Here is an 18,336-nt window from a genome sequence, read left to right as displayed (position 1 = left end):
CGATATTACAACAGTAGCTACTGTCAACAGCAATTCATTGAATACAGTCACTGAGACACTGAGGCATAGAAAGCACCATATAAATTTAAATTATTTCTTTTTGCTGCAATGAAATCCAAACCAGAGTGATGAGATAAAGTCTCCAATATTGGATCTGAAGTCAGTCCCATCTGAGATGAATGGGAGCACCGTGAATATCAAACAGAAACAGGACAGTTCAACGATAAATAGATCTAAATTTCTCAACACACCTTATAAAAAAAACCATAAACATGGTTTGTCAAAATTAGAAATTTTTGCATTTGCAATTGATGCAATGGATAGGTGAGGGATCTCATCAGAAATTAATACAACAAATGCTACTGAGAGGCTTAATCATCAAGCTCATTTTCCAATACTTAACCTCAGAGCATTCTGACACAATGCTGGGATTGGAGGAGGGGGGAGGAATAATTCCATTACTCCACACTGATATCCTTCACTTGCGTGAGCAGTAAGTTCATCAAAAGCAGCGAGTTTTTTCCTAAGAATCCAAAATAATGTGTAAAGAGTTGAATTTAAAAGGAACTGCAATGAGTCAACATCAAGCTGCTACAGCTGTTAATTCAAAGTTGTAAAAAATGTGATATTTTCTTCACAGCCTGGCTGTGAGAAACCAACAAACAAAGAACAAGCATAACATGTCCAAACAGCTAATGGAATCAGAACCAAATTATTGCTTTATTCCCAACATGGTTCCTGAAGTAGAGTTTGCATTATAGTCTAGAGTTGATTCCCATGTTAATTAACTCAAAGAAAGGCATTTTAAGTAAATGAAAAATGTTAAGGGTTGAAATAGCAATATATTGTTATAACCCAGAGAACAGGCAATTCAGGCAAGAACTCCAGTCTAATCTTACAAAAGCTGATATAAAAAGTTACACACACACACACCCCACTCCAAAACAAACTAGTACTTACACAGCAGTAAGAAATGATGCCCAGTTCCCAAGTACAAACATAACAGCCATTCTCTGCTCCTTCTGGCTCCAGGTTGGGGGGCAGCTGTAGTGATTTCGCACCCCCCCCCCCAAATCACTGGTTCCTGGAGGATCGTCTAATATCTTTGGTCCTTTATTGTCTTACCTAGGAAGAAGTTGGCTCTATTCCTTCGCTGGCCCTGAGTCACACTTCATTCTACATTGTCACTTCGTCACATTCATATGCTGTCCTATTTTGTCATGTTTTTGTTCTAGTTTATAATTAGTCTCAGGATGGGATGACAAGACTGAAGTTATTTCATGGAAATATCATAGAATCCCTAGTGCGGAAACAGGCCCTTTGGCCCAACAAGTCCACACCGACCCTCAGAGCATCCGAACCAGACCCATCCTCCATAACCCACCTAATCTGCACATTCCTGAACACTATGGGCAGTTTAGCATGGCCAATCCGCCTAACCTGCAAAGCATTGGACTGTGGGAGGAAACCAGAGCACCCGGGGGAAATCTATGCAGACACGGGGAGAATGTGCAAACCACACAAAGACAGTCACCCAAGGATGGAATCAAACCCGAGAGGCAGCAATACTGACCACTGAGCCGTCTTCCGGCCTAGGTCAGACCTAGTTCCCAAAGATAACCCTTGGCTACCAATTATGGCAGCAGCACAAATTGCTGAATAACTTGAGAGGACATTAACAGTCAACCATTGAGTGTGGAGACCTAAGTAGACCCGACCTGGAGGCAAGATGGACAAATATTATTAACCTTGAAGGACAAGGGTGAAAGATGAAGGAACCCCATTCTAAGGATAGCACTAAAATCACTGGACTAGTAGATCAGGATGCCAAACTAAAACCCTGGGGATGTGGGTTCAAATCCCATCACAGCAGCTTGCAGACTTTAAACTCAAGTTTGGAACTGAAAGCTAATTCCAGTAACAATGGCCATGACTATGAAATTATCGATTGTCGTGATTCACTGACGTCCTTTAGCGAATGAAATCTACCATTCATACCTGGTCTGGACTACATACAACTCCAAACCCACAGTAACATGGTTGACTTTGAAATGAAATGGCCTCACAAGACACTCGGTTCAAGATAACAAGGTGTGGAGCTGGATGAACACAGCAGGCCAGGCAGCATCAGAGGAGCAGGAAAGCTAATGTTTTTGGTCTGGGCACTTCTTCAGCAATGGAGGGGGAGGGAAGGAGGCTCTGAAATGAATAGAGAATGGGGGGTAGGCAGTGAAAGAAGTGGATAGTAGAACAGATAGGTGGAGAGAAGACGGACAGGTCAAGGAGGTGGGGATGAAGCTAGTAAAGGTGAGTGTAGGTAGGGAGTTGGGATAGGGGTTGGTCAGTGTGTTAGGAGGGATGGGTAGGTGGGAGGGAAGACAGACAGGTCAAGCAGACGGGGATGAAGCTAGTGTGTGAGTGTAGGTAGGAAGTGGGGATTGGTCAATGAGGTGGGAGGAACAGATAGGTGCAAGATTTATGTAACCGAAGAACAGGTGGGGGCTGGGGCCAGTGTAGCTGCAGAACAGCGACAGTTCCACGTATCCTACAAAGAGGCAGGCATAGCTTGGGCCCATGCGGGTACCCATGGCCACCCCTTTCATCTGTAGGAAGTGGGAGGAGTTGAAGGAGAAGTTGTTAAGGGTGAGGAGGAGTTTGGTTAGGCGGATAAGGGTGTCGGTGAAGGGGGTGCAGGTCGAGCCTGCGGGAGAGGAAGAATTCAAGAGCAAGAACCAATGGCCAAGTGCTGGCCTTACCAGCAATACCCATATCCCACAAAAGAATAAAACATTGTAAAAACATTGTTTTTACAACCAAAGAATAGTTTTCACTTTTTGCAATGCAACAGAGGTGATACAAGGAGACAAAAATATAAAGTGAGGCAAGGTTAGAGTAGGACATTCAAATAGAACTACAGCATGCACGACTGATCAGAGATCAGGTGAAAGAAGAGACGTTTAGTTTTATAATGGGACAATCACTACAGGCCTCCAATTTACTTCCTGAACTCCTACCCTCTTTACAACTTAGCTTTTCTCCCCTTAATCTTTCTATCCTACTTTTTGCTGAATTACCCTTACTCTCTCTCCAAAACATCTCAGGGCATTAAATCATCTGTAAAAAAAGGTGAATTCATCTAGATACCGGTTTTGAGTGATGCAGTTAATTCTTTACTTCAAACAGCTCCCACCAGTTATACCCTACCTTGATACTGTGATATTCCCTACAGGAACCAATGATATTTCAAAAGGAGATTTCAACTTTCAGCAAACAGCTGAAAGAATGTCAAATATCATGCTTGTTTTCAAACACACAAGGTAACAAATACATAAAAGCAATATTGACAAAACATCTTTTATGTCACAACTTTTAGTTTGAACTGTTGAATACAACTTTCCCTTCCTACTTTGAACACAAACTCATTTCATAGGCAGATTTTACACTGTCTCTTAAATTCAATTCTACCAGTGCAAGCCAAAGTGATTCTTAGCTTCAGGGACCTTAATTTTGAACATTTCCTTTCCCAGTCTGGTAACTTTTAACACCAGAACTGCATTCCATGGTAAATTTTCCTAGCAATTCTCTGTCTCAAGCTATGTAAATGTCAGTGATATTGTATTCAGCTATTACTGCTAATTGGCTATCTTCTAAAACCCCAACTCAATCTTGAAATTAAATAAACTGTTAACCCAACATACTTAATACCTCACGCGAACTTAAGAGACCTACGGTCTATTCATTGTCACTGCAGATGTTCTTGCCATTGTCTACATGCCCGAATACCTTGGCCCCTCTTTAATAATCAAACTAGGTAGGTCTACTGTCATCAGATCAGTCCTGAGGAAGGTAATTGAACCTGAAACATTAACTCTGATTTCTCTCCACAGATGCTGCGAGACCTGCTGAGCTTTTCCAGCAAATTCTATTTTTGTTACTGTCATCACAATTCTCCCAAATTAAAAACACAATTCCAAAACAAAACTGCCTTATAAAATCTTAGAATTCTAACATTATGCTCAATATATTTGCAAATAAGGAACAGCAGCAGATGTTCAGACCAATAAGCCAGCTCTGTCATTCAATAAAATCATGTCTGATCTTTTACCACAGCTACAAGTTCCCACATGATTCCACGCACGCCTTAATTCCTTGAACATTCAAAAAGAAAATCCAATCACTGACAGAGCATCCATGGCTCCAGGCGCAGAGAATTTCAAAGATTCATAACCCTTCAAGTAAAGAAATGTCTTCTCGATCCTAAAAGTTTCACCAAATGCAGACAATAGCCAAAGACTTATTCTGAATCTGTGTTGCTGTCAAGCCCAGACTCGAGCCAATGTTTAAGCAAACAACAGTTCAACCGTGGAACATTATACACATCTGACTGTCATAAGTCATAGAAATCCTCTTGATAATAGTTTCCAATGTCTCATCATTATTGTAACTAGAATTAACAGGATACAGGAGAAACTAAGCACTGGAAAATTGACTGAGAATACACACACATGCCCGCTGCTGTCAGGCCAGGTTTGTTGGCTTCCTCACGGAATGAAGTTGGTTCAATAACATGATTTTACTCAAGCATGAACAATTACAGGTTCATTTTGTTTTTATTTCTCTTGCTGTACAGAGCTACTGACTAAATTAAGTCTATCACCAGGGACCCCTGAATTCTTGCCAGAATTCAACAGGACAGAAACCATGCCTCTGCCAATTAAGATATGCACTCTTGAGATGCAATCCTTCTAAGCACTGGAAACCAATGCCATTTCTGATCACAAATGCCTGACTCCTGGTATTTACAAAAAGCCACCTACTCCACACACACTTATTCAGTTCTAAACAGAAAAAAATCACCTAGAGTCATAGCAGCTCATCAGCAACACACGTCATTATCGAAGTAACAGCTGAAAGCCTGTGAGCGCTGAGATTTCAATAAATGGGAAATATCTGTTTCCAGGCTGAAGATAAAATAGAGCAGGATTTTAAGATGCTCAATTAAAACTTTCTCAAAAGCTCCGCAAGCATAAATCAATTTATAAAATATATCAACAAGATACACTGCTTACAAGAAGAACGAGCAAGCTTTCTGCCAGATTATAGAACATAGAACATTACAGCACAGTACAGGCCCTTCGGCCCTCGATGTTGTGCCAACCTGTCATACCGATCTCAAGCCCATCCAACCTACACTATTCCATGTACGTCCATATGCTTATCCAATGACGACTTAAATGTACCTAAAGTTGGCGAATCTACTACCGTTGCAGGCAAAGCGTTCCATTCCCTCACTACTCTGAGTAAAGAAACTACTTCTGACATCTGTCCTATATCTTTCACCCCTCAATTTATCTACTGCATTCTTTAAAAAGGACATGTTGCAGCCAAACATTTTGTTACCCTTGAACTTCTTTGTAAAGTATTGGTTGGATGGGCACAATACTGCGAAAGATGTACATTTTCCATGGAACTACAACCCAGCAAGGGGTCAACACCCACACAGAGACAAGGCAAAGAAAGGAATCAAAATTCAAGAGGAGATAAAGGGTAAACAAAAGTCAAATAAAACTTCAGCTCTCATCAACAGAACACAATTTAATATTAAGTCTCTGACAGAGGCTCTTCTTTCTTAGGTCAATGTCTTTCTTTTCCTCACCCATCCAAGAAACATCTGAAAAGCTCCTGATGGCAACAGGGCTACTTGAATGCAGAGGTTATTTCACACTTTGATACTGCAAAATATCTAACACTCTCAACTTGACTAGTTTCACCAGTGATATTCCTGAAATCATCATTACTTATTGCAAGAAGGCAGCAACGACAGGGCAGGAAGTGTTCGTCTCCACGCCTGTTCCCGCTCACCTGGCCAGCATCTTGGTTTCATTTCTTTATTCCTTTTTTGAATTAAAGTTCATGTTTTCTTCTTTTCTGAGGCCGCGGAGGAAGATGGTTGCGAGGGGATGTTGTGGTGGCAGTGGCGGCGGCAGCAACAGCAGCAGCATGGTGGAGCCAGGTGTCCATCCTCACCGTGGCTTTATCAAAGGCTTCATCAACAATGGTAACAGGAACTGCCGATGCCGCAGAATCTGAGTGAACAAGGTATAGAGCTGGGTGAACACAGCAGGCCAAGCAGCATCAGAGGAGCAGGAAAGCTGACGTTTTGGGTCTGGAAATTTTCTGAAGAAGGGTCCAGACCCGAAACGTCAGCTTTCCTGCTCCTCTGATGCTGCTTGGCCTGCTGTGTTCATCCAGCTCTACACCTTGTTATCTTCACCATCAGTGGGTCCGGTTCCTTCATGTGCCAGTTTCAGGGGTGGCCACAGCAGTGGTGGCACGGTGGCTCCGGTTTGCTCCTCGTGGCTATGGCAGTAATGTGGCAGCTTCACTTGGTGAAAGAAGTGGCGATGGCTTCAACATCAGCGACTTGGTGTGTCCGGTCTGTCCCTTCTTGCTCTGGCAGCATGGTGGGTTCGGTCTGGAAATCTCTGCCTTGGCAGCCTCAGGGGCAGCAGTGGAGTCACACAGTTGGTCTACAAACCCAAGATAACAAAGTGTGGAGCTGGATGAACACAGCAGGCCAAGCAGCATCTTACGAGCACAAAAGCTGATGTTTTGGGCCCAGACCCTTCACCAGAAAAGGGGGATGGGGAGAGGGTTCTGAAATAAATAGGGAGAGAGGGGGAGGCGGATCAAAGATGGATAGAAAAGATAGGTGGAGAGGAGACAGACAAGTTAAAGGGGCAGGAATGGAGCCTGTAGAGGTGAGTATAGGTGGGGAGGTAGGGAGGGGATAGGTCAGTCTGGAGAGGACGGACAGATCAAGGGGGCGGGATGAGATTGGTAGGTATGAAATGGAGGTACGGCTTGAGGTGGGAGGAGGGGATAGGTGAGAGGAAGAACAGGTTAGGGAGGCAGGGACAAGCTGGGCTGGTTTTGGGATGCAGTGGGGGAGGGGAGATTTTGAAGCTTGTGAAATCCACATTGATACCACTGGGCTGCAGCATTCCCAAGCAGAATATGAGTTGTTGTTCCTACAACCTTAGGGTGGCATCATTGTGGCACTGCAGGAGGCCCAAGATGGACATGTCATCTAAGGAACAAGCTTCAAAATCTGCCCTCCCCCTACTGAATCCCAAAACCAGCCCAGCTCGTCCCCGTCTCCCTAACCTGTTCTTCCTCTCACTTATCCCCTCCTCCCACCTCAAGCCACACCTCCATTCCCTACCTACTAACCTCATCCCGCCCCCTTGACCTGTCCGTCCTCCCCAGACTGACCTATCTCCTCCCTACCTCCCCACCTATACTCTCCTCTACATGCTCCATCTCCACCCCTTTAGCTTGTCTGTCTCCTCTCCACCTATCTTCTCCTCTATCCATCTTCAATCCGCCTCCCCATTTCTCCCTACTTATTTCAGAACTCTCTCCCCAAACCCCCTTTTCTGATGAAGCGCCCAGGCCCAAAACGTCAGCTTTTGTGCTCCTCTGATGCTGCTTGGCCTGCTGTGTTCATCCAGCTCCACACTTTGTTATCTCGGATTCACCAGCATCTGCACTTCCCATTATCTCTCATTCTATCAACCCAGGTTGCCACGAAGGAAGCAAAAGACTGAGCTTTATCCTAACTATTACTTTTTATAATTTCTGTAATTAAAATGGTGAAAAATTGTGGCGATCTATACACATCTCATTGTACTTTCATAAATATAAGTGACAATGAATTGCTATTCAATTCTAATAGTTCAGCTAACATGCTCATTCCTGATGCAAGTGAGATAGGTTAAACATACAGTAGACTTTTATTCAAAAAATGTAGTTAAACTCGACAATTTTAAAATGCACGTCCACCATTATGCTTTACTGAAGTGATGTCATTTTATTAAAGGCAAGTCATTCCAATAATTGAACATTTGGGCTTTTAACACACAAATCATGGTCTTGTTCTTGGGATTGGTTTCCTGAAGATACTTGATGGGTGGCATGGTGGTTCAGTGGTTAGCATGGCTGCCTCACCGCACCAGAGACCTGGGTTCAATTCCACCTTTGGGTGACTGTCTATGCAGAGTTTACACGTTCTCTCAATGTCTGTGTGGGTTTCCTCGGGAACTGTGGTTTCCTCCCACAGTCCAAAGGTGTGTGGGGTGGGTGGATTGGCCATGCTAAATTGTCTGTGGTGTTCAAGGATGTGTAGATTAGGGGAATGGGTCTGGGTGATATGCTCTGAGGGTCGGTGTGGGCTTGCTGGGCCGAAGGGCCTATTTCCACATTGCAGGGATTCTATGATGATTAACTCTTCCTGGGACACTATTTCCCAAGCATGTGGTCATTTGCAATGAGTCTCTGGGGAACCATTCAACAGTGGGAGCTGTCATGGCCCAGTCCAATTCTATTTTCATGCATCCTCCAATTTCCAGTCAGGGACCAATAACAGTGGGATCTTGGACAGTTGGTCGTTTGTGGATTTCTCCATGTCCTAAACCGCATAGACATGCCCAGTCCAAATGCCAGTTCTGTCTGAAACCAGTTATTCATTGCAGATCAATAAACCAGTTCAGGATCTTCAGTTTTGCATGGCTCCTCAAAGCACCAGCACATCTAGAGTGGAAGGCTTTATTTTTAATTCTCCTAATCAACCTGTTTAAAGATGTTATTACACACCTCTGGAGTAAGTGGGACTTGGATCCTCTTCGACCTAGGGGCAGGGACACTACAATTGTGCCACAAAAGGGGCCCCCATGGGTTTGCTTTATCCTGTTTTTCAGATGAATCTGTTTAAAGATGTGATTACACACCTTTGGAGCAGGGCCTCCTGGTTCAGGCTTAGGGATATTACTACTGCCGCTGCCGTTGTTTTTTACCCCCCCCCCAATCTCAATTTATTTCTTTCAGGGTGAAACGCAACAGGGTGACTCAACAGATTTCAGCTGCAAATTGTGTGATGCTTTAAAAAGGTGAGAAATTGTTCAACAATTTTCAAGTTTGTTACAAAAGTGATTAATGACAATGGAGCAAAGCAACTATAATTGCTATCTGAGACTGCAAGGCTCACCCACGCCAGTACTGTGGGCTACAGACTTTCAATGATCTCTGGGTAACCTGATCAGCTTTGGTTGCCAAATAAGCCCATTAACAGGCAAACAAACCAAACATATACCATCACCATGGCCTAGCCAACCAGCAAGGTCTATCTGGCAATAATCAAGTTGTCAGTGTGAAATTAGGCCCATCTGGACTGAAGCTTCTGATTCTATCCCATGACTATCGCACCACAAGTCCCAGTTGGCAAAGGTACCACATCACCAAATCAACTCCCAAAAGAAAGATGGTGGCACCAAACCCTCTTAAAGAGCTAACTGTTCAACAGGCTTTCTGATAACCTTCAGCAAGGGTGAGCAAGCCTGTCACAGTCATAAACGCACTGGGTCGTACAACACGGGAACAGACTGTGGCAAAGGGAGGGGCAGAGTGGCGGTGGGGGGAATTGGGTGGGGGTGGAAATGGGGGTACACAAAATTGGGGGGGTACACAAAATTGGGGGGGTACACAAAATTGGGGGGGTACACAAAATTGGGGGGGCGGGGCGTGTGGAGGGAGGCGCGGGGGGGTCGGGGTAGGGCGCGGGGGGGGGGTCGGGGTAGGGCGCGGGGGGGGGTCGGGGTAGGGCGCGGGGGGGGGGTCGGGGTAGGGCGCGGGGGGGGTCGGGGTAGGGCGCGGGGGGGGGTCGGGGTAGGGCGCGGGGGGGGGGTCGGGGTAGGGCGCGGGGGGGGGGTCGGGGTAGGGCGCGGGGGGGGTCGGGGTAGGGCGCAGGGGGGGGGTCGGGGTAGGGCGCGGGGGGGGGTCGGGGTAGGGCGCGGGGGGTGTCGGGGTAGGGCGCGGGGGGGGTCGGGGTAGGGCGCGGGGGGGGGTCGGGGTAGGGCGCGGGGGGGGGGTCGGGGTAGGGCGCGGGGGGGGGGTCGGGGTAGGGCGCGGGGGGGGGGTCGGGGTAGGGCGCGGGGGGGGGGGTCGGGGTAGGGCGCGGGGGGGGGTCGGGGTAGGGCGCGGGGGGGGGTCGGGGTAGGGCGCGGGGGGGGGTCGGGGTAGGGCGCGGGGGGGGGTCGGGGTAGGGCGCGGGGGGGGGTCGGGGTAGGGCGCGGGGGGGGGGTCGGGGTAGGGCGCGGGGGGGGGTCGGGGTAGGGCGCGGGGGGGGGTCGGGGTAGGGCGCGGGGGGGGTCGGGGTAGGGCGCGGGGGGGGGTCGGGGTAGGGCGCGGGGGGGGTCGGGGTAGGGCGCGGGGGGGGTCGGGGTAGGGCGCGGGGGGGGTCGGGGTAGGGCGCGGGGGGGGGGTCGGGGTAGGGCGCGGGGGGGGGGTCGGGGTAGGGCGCGGGGGGGGGGTCGGGGTAGGGCGCGGGGGGGGGGTCGGGGTAGGGCGCGGGGGGGGGGTCGGGGTAGGGCGCGGGGGGGGGGTCGGGGTAGGGCGCGGGGGGGGGGTCGGGGTAGGGCGCGGGGGGGGGGTCGGGGTAGGGCGCGGGGGGGGGTCGGGGGGGACGCGGGGGGGGGGGACGCGGGGGGGGACGCGGGGGGGGACGCGGGGGGGGGACGCGGGGGGGGGACGCGGGGGGGGGACGCGGGGGGGGGACGCGGGGGGGGGACGCGGGGGGGGGACGCGGGGGGGGGACGCGGGGGGGGGACGCGGGGGGGGGGGACGCGGGGGGGGGACGCGGGGGGGGGACGCGGGGGGGGGACGCGGGGGGGGGACGCGGGGGGGGGGACGCGGGGGGGGGACGCGGGGGGGGGACGCGGGGGGGGGACGCGGGGGGGGGACGCGGGGGGGGGACGCGGGGGGGGGACGCGGGGGGGGGGGACGCGGGGGGGGGACGCGGGGGGGGGACGCGGGGGGGGGACGCGGGGGGGGGACGGGGTGGGGGGCCGCGGGGGGTGGGTCGGGGTGGGGGGCCGCGGGGGGTGGGTCGGGGTGGGGTGGCGCGGGGTGGGGTGGCGCGGGGGGTGGGTCGGGGTGGGGTGGCGCGGGGGGTGGGTCGGGGTGGGGTGGCGCGGGGGGTGGGTCGGGGTGGGGTGGCGCGGGGGGTGGGTCGGGGTGGGGTGGCGCGGGGGGTGGGTCGGGGTGGGGTGGCGCGGGGGGTGGGTCGGGGTGGGGGGGCGCGGGGGGTGGGTCGGGGTGGGGGGGCACGGGGGGTGGGGGGTGGGTCGGGGCGGCCGGGGTAGTGGGGCGCGGGGGGGGGGGGCGGCCGGGGTAGTGGGGCGCGGGGGGGGGGGGGGCGGCCGGGGTAGTGGGGCGCGGGCACGTGGAGCGCGGGGTGGGCAGGGAGAGTGGCGCAGCGGGGGAGTGGGGTTGAGTGGCGTGGCGGGGGAGGGAGGGGGGGGGAAGTGGGGGGGCGTGGCGGGGGAGCGGGGGGGCGTGGCGGGGGGGGGCGAGTGGCGCGGGGAGTGGCGTGGTGGGGGAGCGGGGGGGCGTGGCGGGGGGGCGAGTGGCGCGGGGAGTGGCGTGGCGGGGGAGCGGGGGGAGTGGCGTGGCGGGGGGAGCGGGGGGAGTGGCGTGGCGGGGGAGCGGGGGGAGTGGCGTGGCGGGGGAGCGGGGGGAGTGGCGTGGGGAGTGGCGTGGCAGGGGAGTGGGGGGGGTGGCGTGGCAGGGGAGTGGGGGGGGTGGCGTGGCAGGGGAGTGGGGGGGTGGCGTGGCAGGGGCGTGGCAGGGGGGTGGGGGGGAGTGGGGGGGGAGTGGCGTGGCGGGGGAGTGGCGTGGCGGGGGAGTGGCGTGGCGGGGGAGTGGCGTGGCGGGGGAGTGGCGTGGCGGGGGAGTGGCGTGGCGGGGGAGTGGCGTGGCGGGGGAGTGGCGTGGGCGGGGGAGCGGGGGTGTGGGCGGGGGAGCGGGGGTGTGGGCGGGGGAGCGGGGGTGTGGGCGGGGGAGCGGGGGTGTGGGCGGGGGAGCGGGGGTGTGGGCGGGGGAGCGGGGGTGTGGGCGGGGGAGCGGGGGTGTGGGCGGGGGAGCGGGGGTGTGGGCGGGGGGAGCGGGGGTGTGGGCGGGGGAGCGGGGGTGTGGGCGGGGGAGCGGGGGTGTGGGCGGGGGAGCGGGGGTGTGGGCGGGGGAGCGGGGGTGTGGGCGGGGGAGCGGGGGTGTGGGCGGGGGAGCGGGCGGGGGAGCGGGGGGGGTGGGCGGGGGAGCGGGGGGGCGGGCGGGGGAGCGGGGGGGGTGGGCGGGGGAGCGGGGGGGGTGGGCGGGGGAGCGGGGGGGGTGGGCGGGGGAGCGGGGGGGGTGGGCGGGGGAGCGGGGGGGGTGGGCGGGGGAGCGGGGGGGTGGGCGGGGGAGCGGGGGGGGTGGGCGGGGGAGCGGGGGGGGTGGGCGGGGGAGCGGGGGGGGTGGGCGGGGGAGCGGGGGGGGTGGGGGGGTGGGGGGGGGAGGGTCGGGGTGGGTCGGGGTGGGGGGGCACGGGGGGTGGGGGGTGGGTCGGGGTGGGGGGGGCGCGGGGGGTGGGTCGGGGTGGGGGGGGCGGGGGGGGTCGGGGCGGCCGGGGTAGTGGGGCGCGGGGGGGGGGGGGCGGCCGGGGTAGTGGGGCGCGGGCACGTGGAGCGCGGGGTGGGCAGGGAGAGTGGCAGGGGGAGTGGCGCAGCGGGGGAGTGGGGTTGAGTGGCGTGGCGGGGGGGTGGGGGGGTGGGGAGTGGGGAGTGGGGGGGGTGGGTGTGGGGGGGGTGGGTGGGGGGTGGGTGGGGAGTGGGGTGGGTGGGTGGGGAGTGGGGGGGGTGGGTGGGGAGTGGGGGGGGTGGGTGGGGAGTGGCGTGGCCGGGGAGTTGGGGGGTGGTGGGGGAGTGGGTGGGCAGTGGGGGGAGTGGGTGGGGAGTGGCGTGGCAGGGGAGTAGGTGGGGAGTGGTGTGGGGGGGGGAGTGGGGAGGGGGGGGAGTGGGGAGGGGGGGGAGTGGGGTGGGGGGGGAGTGGGGTGGGGGGGGAGTGGGGTGGGGGGGGAGTGGGGTGGGGGGGGAGTGGGGTGGGGGGGGAGTGGGGTGGGGGGGGAGTGGGGTGGGGGGAGTGGGGTGGGGGGGAGTGGGGTGGGCAGTGGGGGGAGTGGGTGGGGAGTGGCGTGGCGGGGGAGTGGGGGGGGGTGGGTGGGGAGTGGCGTGGCGGGGGAGTGGGGGGTGGGTGGGGAGTGGCGTGGGTGGGGAGTGGCGTGGCAGGGGAGTGGCGTGGCAGGGGAGTGGGGGGGGTGGGTGGGGAGTGGCGTGGCAGGGGAGTGGGGGGGGTGGGTGGGGAGTGGCGTGGCAGGGGAGTGGGGGGGGTGGGTGGGGAGTGGCGTGGCAGGGGAGTGGGGGGGGGGTGGGGAGTGGCGTGGCAGGGGAGTGGGGGGGGTGGGTGGGGAGTAGCGTGGCAGGGGAGTGGGGGAGTGGGGGGGTGAGTGGGGGGGTGAGTGGGGGAGTGGGGGGGTGAGTGGGGGGGTGAGTGGGGGGGTGAGTGGGGGGGTGAGTGGGGGGGTGAGTGGGGGGGTGAGTGGGGGGGTGAGTGGGGGGGTGAGTGGGGGGGTGAGTGGGGGAGTGAGTGGGGGGGTGAGTGGGGGAGTGGGGGGGTGGGTGGGGAGTGGCGTGGCGGGGGAGTGGGGGGGTGGGTGGGGAGTGGCGTGGCGGGGGAGTGGGGGGGTGGGTGGGGAGTGGCGTGGCGGGGGAGTGGGGGGGTGGGGAGTGGCGTGGCAGGGGGGTGGGGAGTGGCGTGGCAGGGGAGTGGGGGGGTGGGTGGGGTATGGCTTGGCAGGGGAGTGGGGGGGGTGGGGGGGGTGGGTGGGGAGTGTTGGGGGGGTTGGGTGGGGAGTGTGGGGAGGGTGGGGAGGGTGGGTGGGGAGTGTGGGGAGTGGGGGAGGGTGGGTGGGGAGTGTGGGGAGTGGGGGAGGGTGGGTGGGGAGTGGGGGAGGGTGGGTGGGGAGTGTGGGGAGTGGGGGAGGGTGGGTGGGGAGTGGGGGAGGGTGGGTGGGGAGTGTGGGAGGGTGGGTGGGGAGTGGGGGAGGGTGGGCGGTGAGTGGCGTGGCAGGGGAGTGGGGGGGGTGGGTGGGGAGTGGCGTGGCAGGGGAGTGGGGGGGGTGGGTGGGGAGTGGTGTGGCGGGGGAGTGGGGGCTTGGGTGGGGAGTGGCATGGCGGGGGAGCGGGGGTGGGTGGGTGGGGAGTGGCGTGGCGGGGGAGTGGGGGTGGGTGGCAGGTGGGTGGGGGTGGGTGGGGAGTGGCGTGGCGGGGGGAGTTGGGGTGGGTGGGTGGGGAGTGGCGTGGCGGGGGAGTGGGGGGTGGGTGGGGGGGGGCGTGGCGGGGGAGTGGGGGTGGGTGGGGGGGGAGTGGGGGTGGGTGGGGGGGGGAGTGGGGGGGGAGTGGCGGTGGGTGGGTGGGGAGTGGCGGGGGAGTGGGAGTGGTGTGGCGGGGGAGTGGGGGTGGGTGGGTGGGGGAGTGGCGTGGCGGGGGAGTGGGGGTGGGTGGGGAGTGGCGTGGCGGGGGAGTGGGGGTGGGTGGGTGGGGAGTGGCGGGGGGAGTGGGGAGTGGGGGGGTGGGGGGGTGGGTGGGGGGGTGGGGGGGTGGGTGGGTGGGTGGGTGGGTGGGGAGTGGGGGGGGAGTGGGGAGTGGGGGGGTGGGTGGGTGGGGAGTGGGGGGTGGGTGGGTGGGTGGGGAGTGGCGGGGGAGTGGGGGGTGGGTGGGGTGGGGAGTGGGGGGTGGCTGGGTGGGTGGGGAGTGGCGGGGGAGTGGGGGTGGGTGGCGGGGGAGTGGGGGTGGGTGGCGGGGGAGTGGGGGTGGGTGGCGGGGGAGTGGGGGTGGGTGGGTGGGGAGTGGGGGTGGGTGGGTGGGGAGTGGGGGTGGGTGGGTGGGGAGTGGCGGGGGGGAGTGGGGGTGGGGAGTGGCGGGGGGAGTGGGGGTGGGGAGTGGCGGGGGGAGTGGGGGTGGGTGGGTGGGGGGGGGAGTGGGGGTGGGTGGGTGGGGGGGGGAGTGGGGGTGGGTGGGTGGGGGTGGGGGGGGAGTGGGGGTGGGTGGGGGGGGGGAGTGGGGGTGGGTGGCGGGGGCGTGGTGGTGGGTGGGTGGGGAGTGGCGTGGCGGGGGAGTGGGGGGGGGTGGCGGGGGAGTGGGGGGGGAGGGGGGGGAGTGGGGGGGGAGTGGGGGGGGGTGGGGGGGTGGGGAGTGGCGTGGCGGGGCGACGGGGGAGTGGGGGGGGCGACGGGGGAGTGGGGGGCGGCGCGACGGGGGAGTGGGGGGCGGCGCGACGGGGGAGTGGGGGGCGGCGCGACGGGGGAGTGGGGGGCGGCGCGACGGGGGAGTGGGGGGCGGCGCGACGGGGGAGTGGGGGGCGGCGCGACGGGGGAGTGGGGGGCGCGCGCGACGGGGGAGTGGGGGGGGGCGCGACGGGGGAGTGGGGGGGGGGCGCGACGGGGGAGTGGGGGGGCAGGGGTCGTGGGTGGGGAGTGGCGTGGCGGGGGGGTGGGTGGGGAGTGGCGTGGCGGGGTGGGCGGGTGGGGAGTGGCGTGGCGGGGTGGGCGGGTGGGGAGTGGCGTGGCGGGGTGGGCGGGTGGGGAGTGGCGTGGCGGGGTGGGCGGGTGGGGAGTGGCGTGGCGGGGGGGGGCGGGTGGGGGGGGGCGGGGGGAGCGGGTGGGGAGTGGCGGGGGGAGCGGCGTGGCGGGGGGGTGGGTGGGGAGTGGCGGGGGGGTGGGTGGGGAGTGGCGTGGCGGGGGGTGGGTGGGGAGTGGCGTGGCGGGTGGGTGGGGAGTGGCGTGGCGGGTGGGTGGGGGAGTGGCGTGGCGGGGGGGTGGGGGTGTTGTTGGGGAGTGGCATAGCGGGGCAGGGGGGTTGTTGGGGAGTGGCATGGCGGGGCAGTGGGGGGTGGAGTGGTGGGAGGTGGGTGGGGAGTGGCAGGGAATGGCTGGGGTGTGGGTGGGGGTGTGGGGGGTGGGTGGGGGTGTGGGGAGTGGGGGTGTGGGTGGGGGTGTGGGTGTGGGGAGTGGGGGGGGGGGTGTGGGTGTGGGGAGTGGGGGGTGGGTGTGGGTGTGGGGAGTGGGGGGTGGGTGGGGGTGGGGGGAGTGGGGGGTGGGGGGAGTGGGGGGGGTGGGTGGGGTTGTGGGGAGTGGCGGGTGGGTGGGGGGGTAGTGTGGGGGAGTGGGGGGGTAGTGTGGGGGAGTGGGGTGGTAGTGTGGGGGTGGCGGGGGTGTGGGGGGGGAGTGGCGGGGGGTGTGGGGGGGGAGTGGCGGGGGGTGTGGCGGGGGGGGAGTGGCGGGGGGTGTGGGGGGGGGAGTGGCAGGGGTGTGGGGGGGGGGAGTGGCGGGGGTGTGGGGGGGGAGTGGCGGGGGTGTGGGGGGGGTGTGGGGGGGGAGTGGCGGGGGTGTGGGGGGGGAGTGGCGGGGGGTGTGGGGGGGGAGTGGCGGGGGGTGTGGGGGGGTGTGGCGGGGGGGAGTGGCGGGGGGTGTGGGGGGGGTGTGGGGGGGGGTGTGGGGGGGGGTGTGGGGGGGGAGTGGCGGGGGTGTGGGGGGGGGTGTGGGGGGGAGTGGCAGGGGGGTGTGGGGGGGGAGTGGCAGGGGGTGTGGGGGGGGAGTGGCAGGGGGTGTGGGGGGGGGAGTGGCGGGGGGAGTGGTGGGGGGGGGAGTGGGGGGTGGGGGGGGGGTGGGGGGGGTGGGGGGGGGTGGGGTGGGGGGGGGGTGGGGGGGTGGGGGGGGGAGTGGGGGGGAGGTGGGGGGGGGGGTGGGGGGGGGTGGAGATAGTCGGGGGCTTGGAGTGGGAGGGGAGTTGGGGTGCGGAGTCGGGGGGTGGGGGAAGAGAGCGGGTCTGAAGCGATTGGGCGATGGCCGGGACCGGGGATGGTCAGGAGGCGGGATGAGGGTGAAGGCAGTGGGCACAGTCTGTGAAGAGCGAGGCCTGAAGACGGGAGCTGCAGACACAGAGAGAGAGGTTTACGGGTGAAAAGACCGACCTGTGAGATTCCCGAGATGAAGCCGGGGAAATGGAGAGAGCAGAGATGGAACCACCCAGAGTGGGAGAGGCACTGTGTACCCGGAAAAACCGTCCCGGGGAGGCCGGGCCGGATGTGGGCGGGGGAACAGGGGGAGGAACGGACAGAGCAGGAGGAAGGAGCCTGAAGACAGACAGAGATTGTGTCTCGACCCCTCAGTTCCTCCGCCCTCTCCCCGGGGGTGGTCCCTCCTCTCCCCCCCGGGGTGAACCATCACCGCTTCCCCCTCCCCCGGGTGACCCTTCACTCCCCCCCTTCCTCATAACGGAAGTATCCCATCAATTGAAATGTTCTCGTAAACCTTTTCTCCACTAAAGGATTGACATTCTTCATTCGTTTTAATCAAAGACACTCCGACTAAGCTATAACCAATGTCTCACACAAGTTCTTCATTATCGTCTTGTTCCTGTACTCTATACCCCTATTAATTCAGCCGAAAGTAATGTAAGTTTTATTAAAAGCTCTCTACACCTGTCCTACCAGATACGGCTTACATACATAACGTCCAGGTTTCTCTGTTCCTGTGCTCCCTTTAGAACAGTGTTCTTTGTACCAAGGCGCATTACTTCTCACTTCTCTGCATTGAACTTTCTGCTACCTATCCACGCAATCCATTGGTTTATCTATGTTCTTTTGAAGTTCTACACTGACCTCCTTGTGGTTTACAATTCTTCCAAATTTTCAGTCATCCACGACACTTTCAAATTGTCCCCTGCACATCAAGATCTGGATCGTTGATATGGATCAGGAAAAGCAAGGGTTCTAATAACAATCCACGAAGAAGTCCACTACAAACCACCTTCCAGCCTGAAAAATACCGATTAACCAAAATTCTTTGTTTCCTATTCTACAGACAATTTTGTATTCATGTTGCTACTGACTTTTTTTTCCCTTGTTCTGTATCTTTCCTCACAGAACTGTTGCTTGGTGTTGTATCAAATGCCTTTTGGAAGTCTGTGCATACCACAACAATTTTCCCATCATCAATCCTCTCTGATACCTCTTCAAATAACTCCAGCAAGTAACTTTGGCAAGATTGTCCTTTAATAAATCCATATTGAGTCCTCCAAACCAATGCACATTTTCATTGTGGTGAGTCGTTCTATGCCAAATAATTGCTTCTACATGTTTCTTCATCACTAGAGTTAAATGGAGTGTTCTGTAATCAGTGGACTGACTTAAACAACAATGTTCAACAAAGGCATGAAGTTTTCAACTCTCCAACCATACACCGTCACTGAATGTAGGAAAGACTGAAAGATCATTGAAAGCGCCTCTGCAATCTCCACTCTCCATTCCCTCAATATCCCAAGGCCTAATCACGTCTAAGTAGTAATAGCTTATCCAATACCACCTCACTAATTTCAAACCCTTTGAGTGACTGAGTTCCCTCTTCTG

The 18,336-nt window shown here is 59.1% G+C and overlaps 1 protein-coding gene across 2 annotated transcripts in view; it reads right to left on the bottom strand.

Moving 5' to 3' along the window:
• The window catches only part of ap2b1 (adaptor related protein complex 2 subunit beta 1), a 280,263-nt gene extending 263,258 nt beyond the window's left edge, over positions 1–17,005 (bottom strand). For both annotated transcript variants that reach the window (XM_048557271.2, XM_048557272.2), the window contains exon 1: positions 16,900–17,005. The gene's annotated coding sequence lies outside the window, so the exon portion shown is untranslated. The remainder of the gene's footprint in view (positions 1–16,899) is intronic.
• Positions 17,006–18,336: the final 1,331 nt, after the last annotated feature.

The sequence above is a fragment of the Stegostoma tigrinum genome, chromosome 27 (assembly GCF_030684315.1).
Source record: "Stegostoma tigrinum isolate sSteTig4 chromosome 27, sSteTig4.hap1, whole genome shotgun sequence".
NCBI classification, from domain to species: Eukaryota; Metazoa; Chordata; class Chondrichthyes; order Orectolobiformes; family Stegostomatidae; genus Stegostoma; species Stegostoma tigrinum.
The sequence above is the reverse complement of the archived record's forward strand: the minus strand, read 5'-3'. Positions and strand labels throughout refer to the sequence as shown.